The sequence below is a fragment of the Cebus imitator genome, unplaced genomic scaffold, assembly GCF_001604975.1.
Source record: "Cebus imitator isolate Cc_AM_T3 unplaced genomic scaffold, Cebus_imitator-1.0 Scaffold18, whole genome shotgun sequence".
Classification (NCBI taxonomy): domain Eukaryota; kingdom Metazoa; phylum Chordata; class Mammalia; order Primates; family Cebidae; genus Cebus; species Cebus imitator.
In genome coordinates, this window is record NW_016107333.1 from 4,334,027 (window position 1) to 4,345,597 (window position 11,571).

Sequence of the window (11,571 nt, forward strand, 5' to 3'; positions counted from 1 at the left end):
AAAAGAAATGCAAAGGACCTAGAATAACCAAAACAATCTTGACAAGGAAGAACACATTAGGAGGTCTTATGCTACTTAATTTCAGGACTTACTATAAACCAACAGTAATCAAGATAAAGTGGTATTGCTTGTGGTTAAATTGAACCTAACAGACAGTCCAGATGTAGAACCACATATACACAGTCAATTAATTGATTTTTGACAAGGGTGCCAAGGCAATTCAACAAGGAAAGGATAATTTTCCCCAAATGCTGCTGGAACAATTGGAAAACCACACGGAAAAAAAAAAAATGAGGCTTAACTCTTATCTTACATCATACCCAGAATTTATAAAGAAGCTTCTGGCCAGGTACAGTGGCTCATGCCTGTAATCCCAGCACTCTGAGAGGCCAAAGGGGGTGGATTGCTTGAGCCCAGGAGTTTGAGACCAGCCTGGCAACATGGCAAAACCCATCTCTACAAAAATTAGCCAGGTGTGGTGGCACACACCTATAGTCCCGGCTACTCAGTCGGCTGCACCTGAGCCGACTGCAGAGGTTGAGGCCAAGGACCACCTTGACCAGGGAGGTGGAGGCCAAGAGCATGCCACTCCACTCCAGCCTTGGAAACAGAGAGAGACTCTGTCTCAAAAACAAAACAAAAAAAGAAAGCGTACAATTTTTTTTTAAATAAGCAAAGATCTGAACAGGCCTTTCACCAAAAAACATATATGAATGGCAGATAAGCACATGAAAAGATTCTCAACATTGTTCATTATTCAGAAAATGCAAATCAAAGCCACAATGAGATACTACTTACACACTCACCAGAATGGTGCAAATAAAAGACTGACAATATCACATCTTAGCAAAAATGTGGAGCAGCTGAAACTCTCCTGCATGGCTGGTGGGAGGGGTACAGTCACTTTGGAAAACACTTTGGCAATTTCTTATAAAGTTAAACATGCACCAACCATTCAACCCAGCAATTCCTTTTTCATATACTTACCTAAGAGAAATGAAAACATATGTCCACGCAAAGAGCAGCCCTCAAATATCATAGCAGCTTTATTCATATAGCACAAAACTAGGGGGAAAAATACATGTTTGGCTGGGCATGGTGGCTGACACCTGTAATCCCAGCACTTTGGGAGGCCAAGGTGGGTGAATCACCTGAGGTCAGGAGTTTGAGACCAGCCTGGCCAACACGGTAAAATCCCATCTCTACTAAAAATACGAAAATTAGCCAGGTGCAGTGGTGGGCACCTGTAGTGCCAGCAACTTAGGAGGCTGAGGCAGGAGAATCGCTTGAACCTGGGAGGCAGAGGCTGCAGTGAGCTGTGGTCACACCACAGCACTTCAGCCTGGGTGACAGAGTGAGATTTCATCTCAAAAAAGTAAAAATAAACTGGGAAAAAAAAATGTTTGTCAACATGCAGAAAAGTAAATAAATACGTTTGTAGTTATACAATGAAATACTACTCAGGAACAAAAGGAGCAAACTACTAATACATGGATTAATCTCAAAAACATTATGCTGAATAAAATAAGCCAGAAGCAAAAAGGTACATCCAGCATGATTTCACATATGTGCAACTCAGGAAAATGTAAATCTAATCTATATTGATGGAAAGCAGCTTATTGGTTGCCTGAGGCAAGGCGTGGTGAGAGATTGACTTCAAAGAGGCATGGAGGGAAGTTTCTGGGGACAGGAGAGTTCAACATCTTGATTGTAGTGGTGGTTATATTGGTGTATGCATTTGTCAAAACTCATCAAAATGTACAGTTAAAATGGATGCATTTCACTGTATGTAAATTATACTTCAATAATTTAAAAATATTATGAAAATCATTATCATGAGAAAAACTAAAACTCTGATTCACACAGGTTAGGAACTATCCCATGAGTAAAGGCTACTGTAGACCCACCCTAAAAGAGCTTAAAAATAAGCCTCAAAATGATCGAAGTAATTAGCAAGTAATTTAACTGCATGCCACTCTTTAACAGAAGACAAGGCAATTTCAGACCATCAATAGTGTAACATTTACAATGTCCAGCATCCAATCAAAAATTCCGAGACAGGCCAAGAAACAGAAAAATGTAGCTCATAACTAGGAGAAAAATCAGTAAATAGAAACATATCCCAAAATAACAGAGTTCTCAAAATAACAATGAAACAAGTAAGCAAGAATGTTAAAGGGCTTTTCTATCTATATATTTAACAGAAATAGGCAATCTTTCTTCTAAGCAGAGGCAACCCCAAACCAGGGCTTATGGCTTGGAGAATGGAAGAAGGTCTGGACTTTGGCCACCACTGACATCCTCTGCCGGGTGTCCTCAAGCCATGAACTACCATGGGTGACAGTCCTGTTGTCTGTCTGCTCAAAGAACACCAAGGAAGCCCATGTGGCTGGAGCAATGTGAGCAAGGTGGAAAGGAGTGGGAGATGAAAGGAGAGAGGTAGCAGGAAATAGACTGGTAGGTACAGCCTGTGGGCCATGGTGAGAATATCAGCTTTTACTGTGAGTGACATGGAAGCCATGGTAGGGTTTGAGCAAAGGTGATTCATGATTCTTCCAGAGGTTAATGGAGGATGAAAAGGGGGCAAGAGTGAAGGATGGACAACTAAGGAGGAAGACTCTACATGTCCAGGCTCAAGATGCTGGGGCCTGGCCCAGAGAGAGGAGCTGAAGGGGCTGGGGTTAGAAGGATCTCAGACTGGTCGCTTGGAAAGAGACTTGGCAGGAAGTGGGACAGATGAGCCGTGGGCAGCAGGAGGGGTCAGAGATGGCCCAGTCTCCCACTGCAGCCCGAGGCAGGCCACAGGGCTCAGTACTAATGAGAACCGGTAGAGAAACACATCCAGGGTGTGAAGATGATGCTGTGGGTTGGATTTTCCTATGGAGGAATCCAGTGTCTTGAGAAGAAGAGAGCAAGGTGGGGCATCTTGGCTGCAGGAGCAGTTGGGGAGACATCAGCACAGTGGACAGGGGATGAGCTCATCCAGGGAGTGTGTGAGGAGTGAGAGAAAGAGAAGGAAAGGAAGAGAGACCAGACAGACAGACCCTGCCCCAGAGTTAACTGAGCATGCTACAGATAGCTGGATGACAAGCAGGCAGATGGAATGTCCATGATAGTAACAGAGAGGGTGGAAGCTAACCCTGACCATGCCTCCAAAAGAGATGACTCACTTACAAGTACACACGTGTACACATACACAGCAGGAATGACGCACGAACAGAGAAAATTCCGTAAGTTTCCTCTGGAGAGCAGAAGGAAGTGCAACTGAGGAGGATGAAGACAGGAGTCGGGGAAGGGGTCTCAGAGAGACAGGCATACAGACAGGCAGACACACAGAGGCAGTACATGGTGGGGGCACACACGCTGACTCACATATGGGAGCTGTCCCAGGTTCCAGCTCCTGGAAGATGCTCAGTGTCCAAAGTGGGTGGATGAATGGATGGGAGAGCAAATGGATGCACAAGGGTGAGAAGTCACCAAGCAAATGAGAATCAGAATGGGAAAAAGCTCCAAGTAAAGAGGAACCCACACATATGACCCAGGGTGAGGCACACAGATACAACTGTGACACAATATGAGGACCAAATCTAGAAGGAATATGGAATAATAAGAGAGAATGGGAAGAGGAAGGAGAGAGATTCAGAGAGGCAAATGTATGCACACGCAGACAGACAGACAGGCAGGCACGCGGCAGCTTGATGACACACTGGGGACCCTAGAGTGAGACATGGAAAAGAGCCTTGCACAGAGCTGCTACCACCTCACCAAATGCTCATTGGCAGAAGGAGGCCAGCTCAACCATGGTGCATTGATAAAAGAGCAAGATGCATCTGAGCTCTGACATGGAAGGAGACCTAAGACACATTGCTGAATGAGGAAGTCCACTGCCAAATCACATGCACAGTGTGTAGCATTTATGTTCCAATAACAATAACCAAACCAACAATAATAGAACAGGTTTTCTCTTCTTTTCTTCCTTTGTTCCTTCCTTCCTTTTTCCTTCCTTTCAATCATCTAGCTAGCTAGCTACCAGTATAATTCACATCAATCTAATAACTGAGGATCCACGTGGGAAACTAAGTAGAAATTTGGATTTGGGATGAGATTTCAAAGGAGACTTTAGTTCTTCCTTCTTGAAATTTTAAGGTTTTTTTTTTTTAGTTGAAGGTCCTCCAGCTGCAGACATTCCTCAGCCCCTCCCCTGTGCTAAGATTCAGAGAGAACTCAGATGCAGGCTCTCAAGATGCCCATGGCCTGGCGGGAAAGATCCCCCTAAACACACACATGTGCCTGGCTGTTCCCAGGGGCATGATTCTGAGACGCTGTAGGGGCTCTCAGGGGAGAGGCCCTGGGGCTTCATCAGGAAGGGTGAAATGCCTGAGCCAAGAAAAGCCTCACTGTGTGCCAGGTAGACCAGGTGAGAGGCATTCCTGCCAAGGGCAGCTTGATCAAAGGCCAGGAGGTGGGAAGAGACTGAGTCTTTCTATACTGTAAGAGGTTCCTTGTGTCTGAGGACAGGGCAGAAGGAGAAGTCACCAAGAGTGTGAGGGTTTGGCCTGACCCAGAGCCTTGAAGCAGGACCAATTAGCTTTAAGTTTATCAGGAGGGTTGGGGAAGTGGGGAGCTGGCTCAGTGGGGTTAGGCCAGCAAAGGGTGAGCTGCCAGGTGGGAGATTTCAAAAGGTGGCTTGGGTGGCCTCCCCAAGTGTAGATAGGAAGGGGCAAGGCTGGAGATGGGATACCCGGGAGGCCCTGGGAGCTGGCACCCAGACAGGATGGTGGTGGTGTACTGGAGGCACAGCCCTACGGTGGGACTGGATGTGGCCAGGAGGAATCAAGAGAGTGCCTGAGACTTGGTCTACCTGTGTTGAGGATGGGGAGCTAGGCCGGTGAGGAGGGTGGAGAAAAGAAGAGCAGTGTGGGAGGGCAGGGAAGTGCCTAGTCCAGTGCTCAGGTACATGGATATGCAAGTCCCAGTTTAGGAGACAGCTGTATGCCCAAGAAGGACAATGGGTGGCCAGAGATGTCCTGGGCATGGAGGAAGCTGCCCTTGGGGAACTGGCAGGGCAGGAAGGGGTGGAGGACGGAGCCCTGGGAAGCATAAGTACTGGGAGGTGGACGGAGGAGGAGGCTGTGGAGGAGAAACTGCCCAAGGAGTGGGAGAAAAGCCAGGAGCACCCAGTGTCCTGAGGGAGGAGAGAGTGGCCTCCAAACAAGGATGGGCAAGCCAGTCAGGGCCCCAATGGGCCAGGAGAAATGAGGAGGCAAAAGGGGCCATGGGCTTTGGCAAGAAGGAGGTCTCTTCCCATGAGTGGTAACTGGTCCTCCCTCCCCTGGACTCCTTAGACAGCCTGCGGTTTTGGAGCCCTTGTCTTCCACAGAGCACTCAGATGCTCAATGTATGTCAGGTGGTGGGATGGATGGATGGATGGATGGATGGATGGATGGATGAGGGAGTAGGTGGATGGACAGCTGGGTGGGTGGATATATGTATAGATGAGTGGTTGGACTGGATAGTATGTATAGATGGGTGGATGGATGGATGGATGGATGGATGGATGGATGAGGGATTAGGTGGATGGATGGCTGGGTGGGTGGGTGGACATGTTTATAGATGGGTAGTTGGATTGGATTGTATGTATAGATGGGTGAATGGATGGATGGATGGATGGGTGGATGGAAGTCTGAATGAATGAATAGATGGATGGATGAATGGGAGGATGGATGGATGGTAGATAGGTGGATGGATGGATGGATGGATGGATGGGTGGATGGGTGGGTGGGTGGATTGATGGATGGATGAATGTATGGTTGTATGAGTGACTGCATGGATGGGTGGGTAAATGTATGGGTCAATGGGTGGATGGATGGATGGATGGATGTGGAGATGGATGGGTTAATGGATGGATGGATGGATGAGTTGATGCATGTATGGATGGGTGGATGGGTGGGTGGGTGGATGGGTGGATGGATGATGGAGGGATGGATTAATGGCTGGACAAACAAAGACAATTATCCCCTCATCTCCACATGATGCCACATCAGGGACTGAGAGGGCAAGGGCCTTTAGCAGCCCCTAGGAGAGAGAGTTGGCAGGGAGGGGGAACAGATGGGCTGTGAGTGGCTAAACAGGAGTAGTCAGAAACGACACAGGGCGCCTGGCTGCAGCACCACACCGAGGAAGCCACTGACAGTCTGTGTTAATACAAATAGGAAAGCGTCCAGGTTGGAGTGTAGGCATGATTAGATGAGTCTGAGGTACCTCTGAGGGGCCCAGTCAGCACTGGCTCCAAATCTGTGGCACGCAAGACAGAATAGGGGTGGCATGGTTTTCAGGTGCAGGAAGAGATTGGGGTGACCCTACAGAGGCCTCTATGCCCAAGGTGCATAGAGGGCACCTCTTGTGCAGAGGGCAGGTGCAGCACAAGAGGAGGGAAAGAAGAGAAGGACAGGAGAAGAGGACAGATGGACAAACCTCGGCCCAGAGCTCACCAGGCATTCCGTGGACAGATGGAGTTCGTGAGAGTGACAGAGAGGGTGGGACCCCGCCCTGACCATGCCTTAGAGAGAAGTGACTCACACACATGCACACACATGTGCACCTGTGCACACACACAAACAGTCAAACTCTCCAAGCCCCAAAAAGAAACAGGGAGCTGACAGAGAAAGTGGCAGGCGTGCGTGCACACACACACACACACACACACACACACACACACACACACAGAGCAGGAATGACGCACAAACTTGAAGCAAAATCCAATAAGGCTCCTCTGGAGAGCAGGAGGGAGTGAGGCTGAGCGAGATGCAGGCAGAGGCAGAGTTGGCGGGGCACATCAGTAATAAAGTTAAAAAATGAAATGAAGAGGGGGCGGCGGGACCCTCGGGGAGCAGAGAGGCAGGCAGATGCAGAGATGCGTGCACACGGAAGAGGAGGGAAGAAGGGGGAGGACAAAGGCTGATAAAGGGCCTAAAGAAAGGGGGGCGCAGTGGGACCCACACCTCCACACAAAAGCAGCCACAAATCGTGACTCTCAGGGCAAGGACCAAATATGGAGAGAAGGAGAAGACACGAGGGAGAGAGGATGAGGAAGGATGAAGGCAGGAAGGAGAAAGGCTCCCAGAGACCTGGAGAGGCAGCATGTTCAATGGACAGACAGAAAGGAACTCACATACTGTAGACGAATTCTGAAGAATCCCCTCCTCAAAACCCAGAAGAGGGCAAGGCAGAAGGGGAGTCCAGACAGATAAGGTCGAAAAAGAGAAAGCACCCATGTCCATCCACAGGAAAACTGGTCACCCACAGTGTGTATCCCCAAAGGCCCAGATCTGTGAAAGAGGGTACATTCCGGGGTGTGTTGGCACACTAGCCCTCTGGGGAGAGCATTCCCCGTGGGTTGCCTGTGCCCGCTTCTGTGGTGTAAATACCACCACCATGGCCAGTTTCAGGCTACCATGGTGCCATCACTGAGCAGGACTGGGAAGTGGAGCCCACCTCAGCTATTTCGCACCAGTGACAGTGCACCCACATGTCCACAGAAAGAACTCCAAGACTCATCACTGGGTAGACAAAGCTACAGGCAAAACTTGCACAGTATTTACATTTTAAAACAATACCCCCCACCACCACCAAAGGCAGCTCTATTTTATTTAGATGAGACGACACATATAGGCTGAGTGGACAGGGACACACAGAACTGGCCACGGAGGTTCACCTTTCTGGGGGAGCTGGAGGCGGGATGCGGGAGGGAGGGAAAAGGGACTTCCGCCTTTTGTCATTCTTTCATTTTGTGAAAGCACAAAACATTTTTAAATTATATGCAAAGATAATTTCTTCATGTACCACACACAATTAAAAACTAATTTATTAATTAGGAGAGGAAGAAAACGGAAGGAAAACAGGGAGGACGAGAGTGAGGAGGAGGGAGCACTCGGTCCGTCCATTCTCAGCCTGCCCACCCCTCCGTCCTCCCCACAGGCACAGCCGTTCTGCAGAGATAAATCAGAGGCAGGCCCAGCCCTCAAGGTGCTGACGGCCTGAGGGTGGGGAACGATGCCCAAACACACATATATCTGGGCACTCTGGACACAGGATCCTCACCCAATAGGTCAGTTGCCCCCAGGAAGAGCTTGGAAAGGACTTCTTTGAGGAGGACGTGGGGCTTCCCAGGGCCTCCCATGACCCTGCTCAGCAAGGTGCAGGGTGACAGGGGAGATGCTGAGCGGGATCAGCATGAGGGCTGTCACACAGGCTCTAGGAGAGGCCACCTGGGGGGCAGAGCACAGGGAGGGAGAGGATGGGGCCCTGGGGACATGGACACAGAGGGCTGATGGAAGCCGAGGAAGCTGCAGAGGCAACAGAGGAGGGGTGGCCTGAGAGGTAGTATCAAGGAAAGAAAGAGGGTAAGAAGCCGGGAGAGACCCCCAGCATCAGAGGCCCTCAGTGGAGAGAAAATGGGCCTTGGAGTTTGGAGGCCTCATCCCTCCTCGCTGGCAGGCACAGAGCAGCTGCAGGGGTGAGCAGGATGGGAGGGAGGGCATGGCCACAGCCAGGGATGAGAGTTCCACCCAGCTGGTCTGGGATGGAAGAGGGCATAGGAGGGAGAATGGAACGGGTCAAGGGAAGGACTCCTGGGTGAGCAGACCCACCTGCTAGACAGCCCAGGGGAGGGCGGAGGGGAGGGGACAGCTGTTGCCAGGGCAATGGCACTGACTGGGAGCACAGAGAGGATCAGAGGAGAAGATGGGAGATGGACCTTAGAGGGGGAAGCGGCCCTGGGCTGGAAGTGGGAGGCAGGCAGAGGGCATGGGGCCTGCCTCTGTTTTCAGTCCTGGATTTGGGAAAATGGGGGAGGAGGCCAACTGTGACCTGCTGTTGTGCAGAGAAGCCCACCACAGAGCAGGTGTGCCTAGCTGAGTATGACTCCATTTAACATCAAAACCAACACCAGCACCACCCACAGGGCTTGCCCTTCTTCATGAGAAAGGAACATCTGCAGAGAGTGGAATGATTCTCCCAAATCAGTGCTGTGATTACTTCTGGGAAGCAGTATTTGTACCCTGGACTCGATGGGATGGGAAGTGGACGAGAACACCAGTCTTATGTACGATGCTTTGATTTTTACTTTTCACAAAGACAGTGGGTCCATGAATTACTTGTGTAATTAAAAATTAATTTTTTAGCCAAGTCCCGTGGCGCATGCCCCTGTGGTCCCAGCACTTTGGGAGGCTGAGGCAGGAGGATCTCTTGAGTGCCAGGAGTTTAAGCCCAGCCTAGATAACATGGCATGACCTCGTCTCTACAAAAAAGTGTTTAAAACTTCGCTGGGCATACTGTCTCCTCCCACCGCCCAAGGTGCCGAAAAGAAAGAAAGCCAAGGGGATGAAGGTGGCTCCGGCCCCTGCTGTCGTGAGGAAGCAGGAGGCCAAGAAAGTGATAAATCCCCTGTTTGAGAAAGGCCTAAGCATTTTGGCATTGGACAGGACATCCAGCCCAAAAGAGGCCTCGCCTGCTTTGTGAAATGGCCGTGCTATATCAGGTTGCCACGGCAGAGAGCCATCCTCTGTAAACGACTGAAGTGCCTCCTGCGATGAACCAGTTCACCCAGGCCCTGGACTGCCAACAGCTGCTCAGCTGCTTACGCTGGCCCACAAGTACAGTCCAGAGACAAAGCAAGAGAAGCAGCCGAGGCTGTTGGCCCGGGCCGAGAAAAAATCTGCCAGCAAAGGGGACATCCCCACTAAGAGACCACCTGTCCTTCGAGCAGGAGTTAACACCGTCCCCACCTTGGTGGAGAACAAGAAAGCTCAGCTGGTGGTGACTGCACACGACGTGGGTCCCTTCGAGCTGGCTGTCTTCCTGCCTGTCCTGTGTCGTAACATGGGGTCCCTTACTGCATTATCAAGGGGAAGGCAAGACTGGGACGTGTAGTCCACAGGGAGCCCTGCACCACTGTCACCTTCACACAGGTTAACTTGGAAGACAAAGGTGCCTTGGCTAAGCTGGTGGAAGCTGTCAGGACCAACTACACAACAGATACGTGATCCGCTGTCACTGGGAAGGCAATGTCTTGGGTCCCAAGTCTATGGCTCACATTGCCAAGCTCGAAAAGACAAAGGTTAAAGAACTGGCCACTAAATGGGGTTAGATAGGTACTGTCGAGTTTTCTGCACATAAAAATAATTAAAATAATACAAATTTTCCTTCAAAATAATTTAGCTGGGAGTGGTGGCACACATCTGTAGTCTCAGGCACTCAGGAGGCTGAAGTGGGAGGATTGCTAGAGCCTCAGCATTAGAGGCTGCAGTGAGCTATGACCGTGCCACTGCGCTCCAACCTGGGCAATAGAGCAAGACCCTGTCTCAAAAGAAAATTCATGTTACAAAGGGTAAGAGGACAGGCGGCAAAGGAGGAAGAGAAGAGACCGCTAGAAAGACATTTGTCCATCCTCCTCTCCAGCCTCGGACCCAAAAGGAAACCAGATGCAGGTCCTCTTCCCAGGAAGCTCCATGTCTGAGTGGAGAGAAAGGTGCCCTGATACCCATGCCCAGGGACTCCTGGAGGACAGGAGTCAGCCAGCAAAGGACTCTGTGGGGAGGACCCAGGGCCTCATTCTGCTCATTGCACCTGCCAGTTGACACTGTCCTCCCGCCCAGTTTCCTCACTCTTATCTGGTCTAGATCAAGCAGACCCTCTCTCTCTCTCTCTCTGTTGTTGAACTTGCAAAGCCTCAGCTCTTCAGTTGCACAGACTTCACTTCTCCATGTACTCTTAGCCTCCTTTGTTTTTTCAATGAAACCTATTCTTAATACATAGAGGGAGAAGGGATGAGAAGGAGGCCAGAGGTGGAGTAGGGGACGTACCCGGATGTTCACAGGGAGACCCCATCTCCACCCCAGGCAGATGGGAGCTCAGGTCTGGACTCTACTGTGTGCAAAAAAGCATGGACAGTAAGCCACCCTGTTTCCCAGAGAAAGCTGCCACAGCAGAAAAGGCAGAGCAGGAAGAAGCGGCAGGAGGCTCAGGCCTGGGGCTCTGTAGCATTCCCAGTCAGGTGAAGGGAAAGTCCCATAAAGGAAGCAGGGAAGGATCAGCCAGGGAAGTGAAAGAAAAACCAGGAGACATTGGCAGCCTCAGGGCCAGAGGAGGAGAGAAAGGCCCGCAGCAGGAGCTGCCCCGTGGTGAGGTGGGACCAGGAGCAGTTGGTTGGGTTTGGCCAACGGGAAGCTGGTGGCGGCCTTGCCTGAGCCTGGTGGTGGGTTCAGGGCCAGCCACAGGTAGCCACAGAGAAGTGGGGCTATGGAGAGGACAGCAGAGCTCGGGGTTCCCTCCCCAGCACGTCTGTGAACAGGAGGAGAGGAGAACAGGAAGGAGACGTTAACAGAAGGTCAAGATCTCAAGAGAATTTCTCCCTGGACTCTGGGCTTCCGCAGGGCATAGTCTGGGCTTTGGGGGTCTATGTTATCATCAGATCACCTAGGAAGTGTCCAACTGATGTTTGGTGGTGGAGGGACGGATGGGTGGGTGGATGGATGGATGGATGGATGGATGTTTGGGTGGGTGGGAGGGTGG

At 50.5% G+C, this 11,571-nt stretch overlaps 1 pseudogene; it reads left to right on the top strand.

Moving 5' to 3' along the window:
• The window catches only part of LOC119469269, an 18,058-nt pseudogene extending 7,911 nt beyond the window's left edge, over window positions 1-10,147 (top strand).
• The last annotated feature ends 1,424 nt before the right edge of the window (window positions 10,148-11,571 follow it).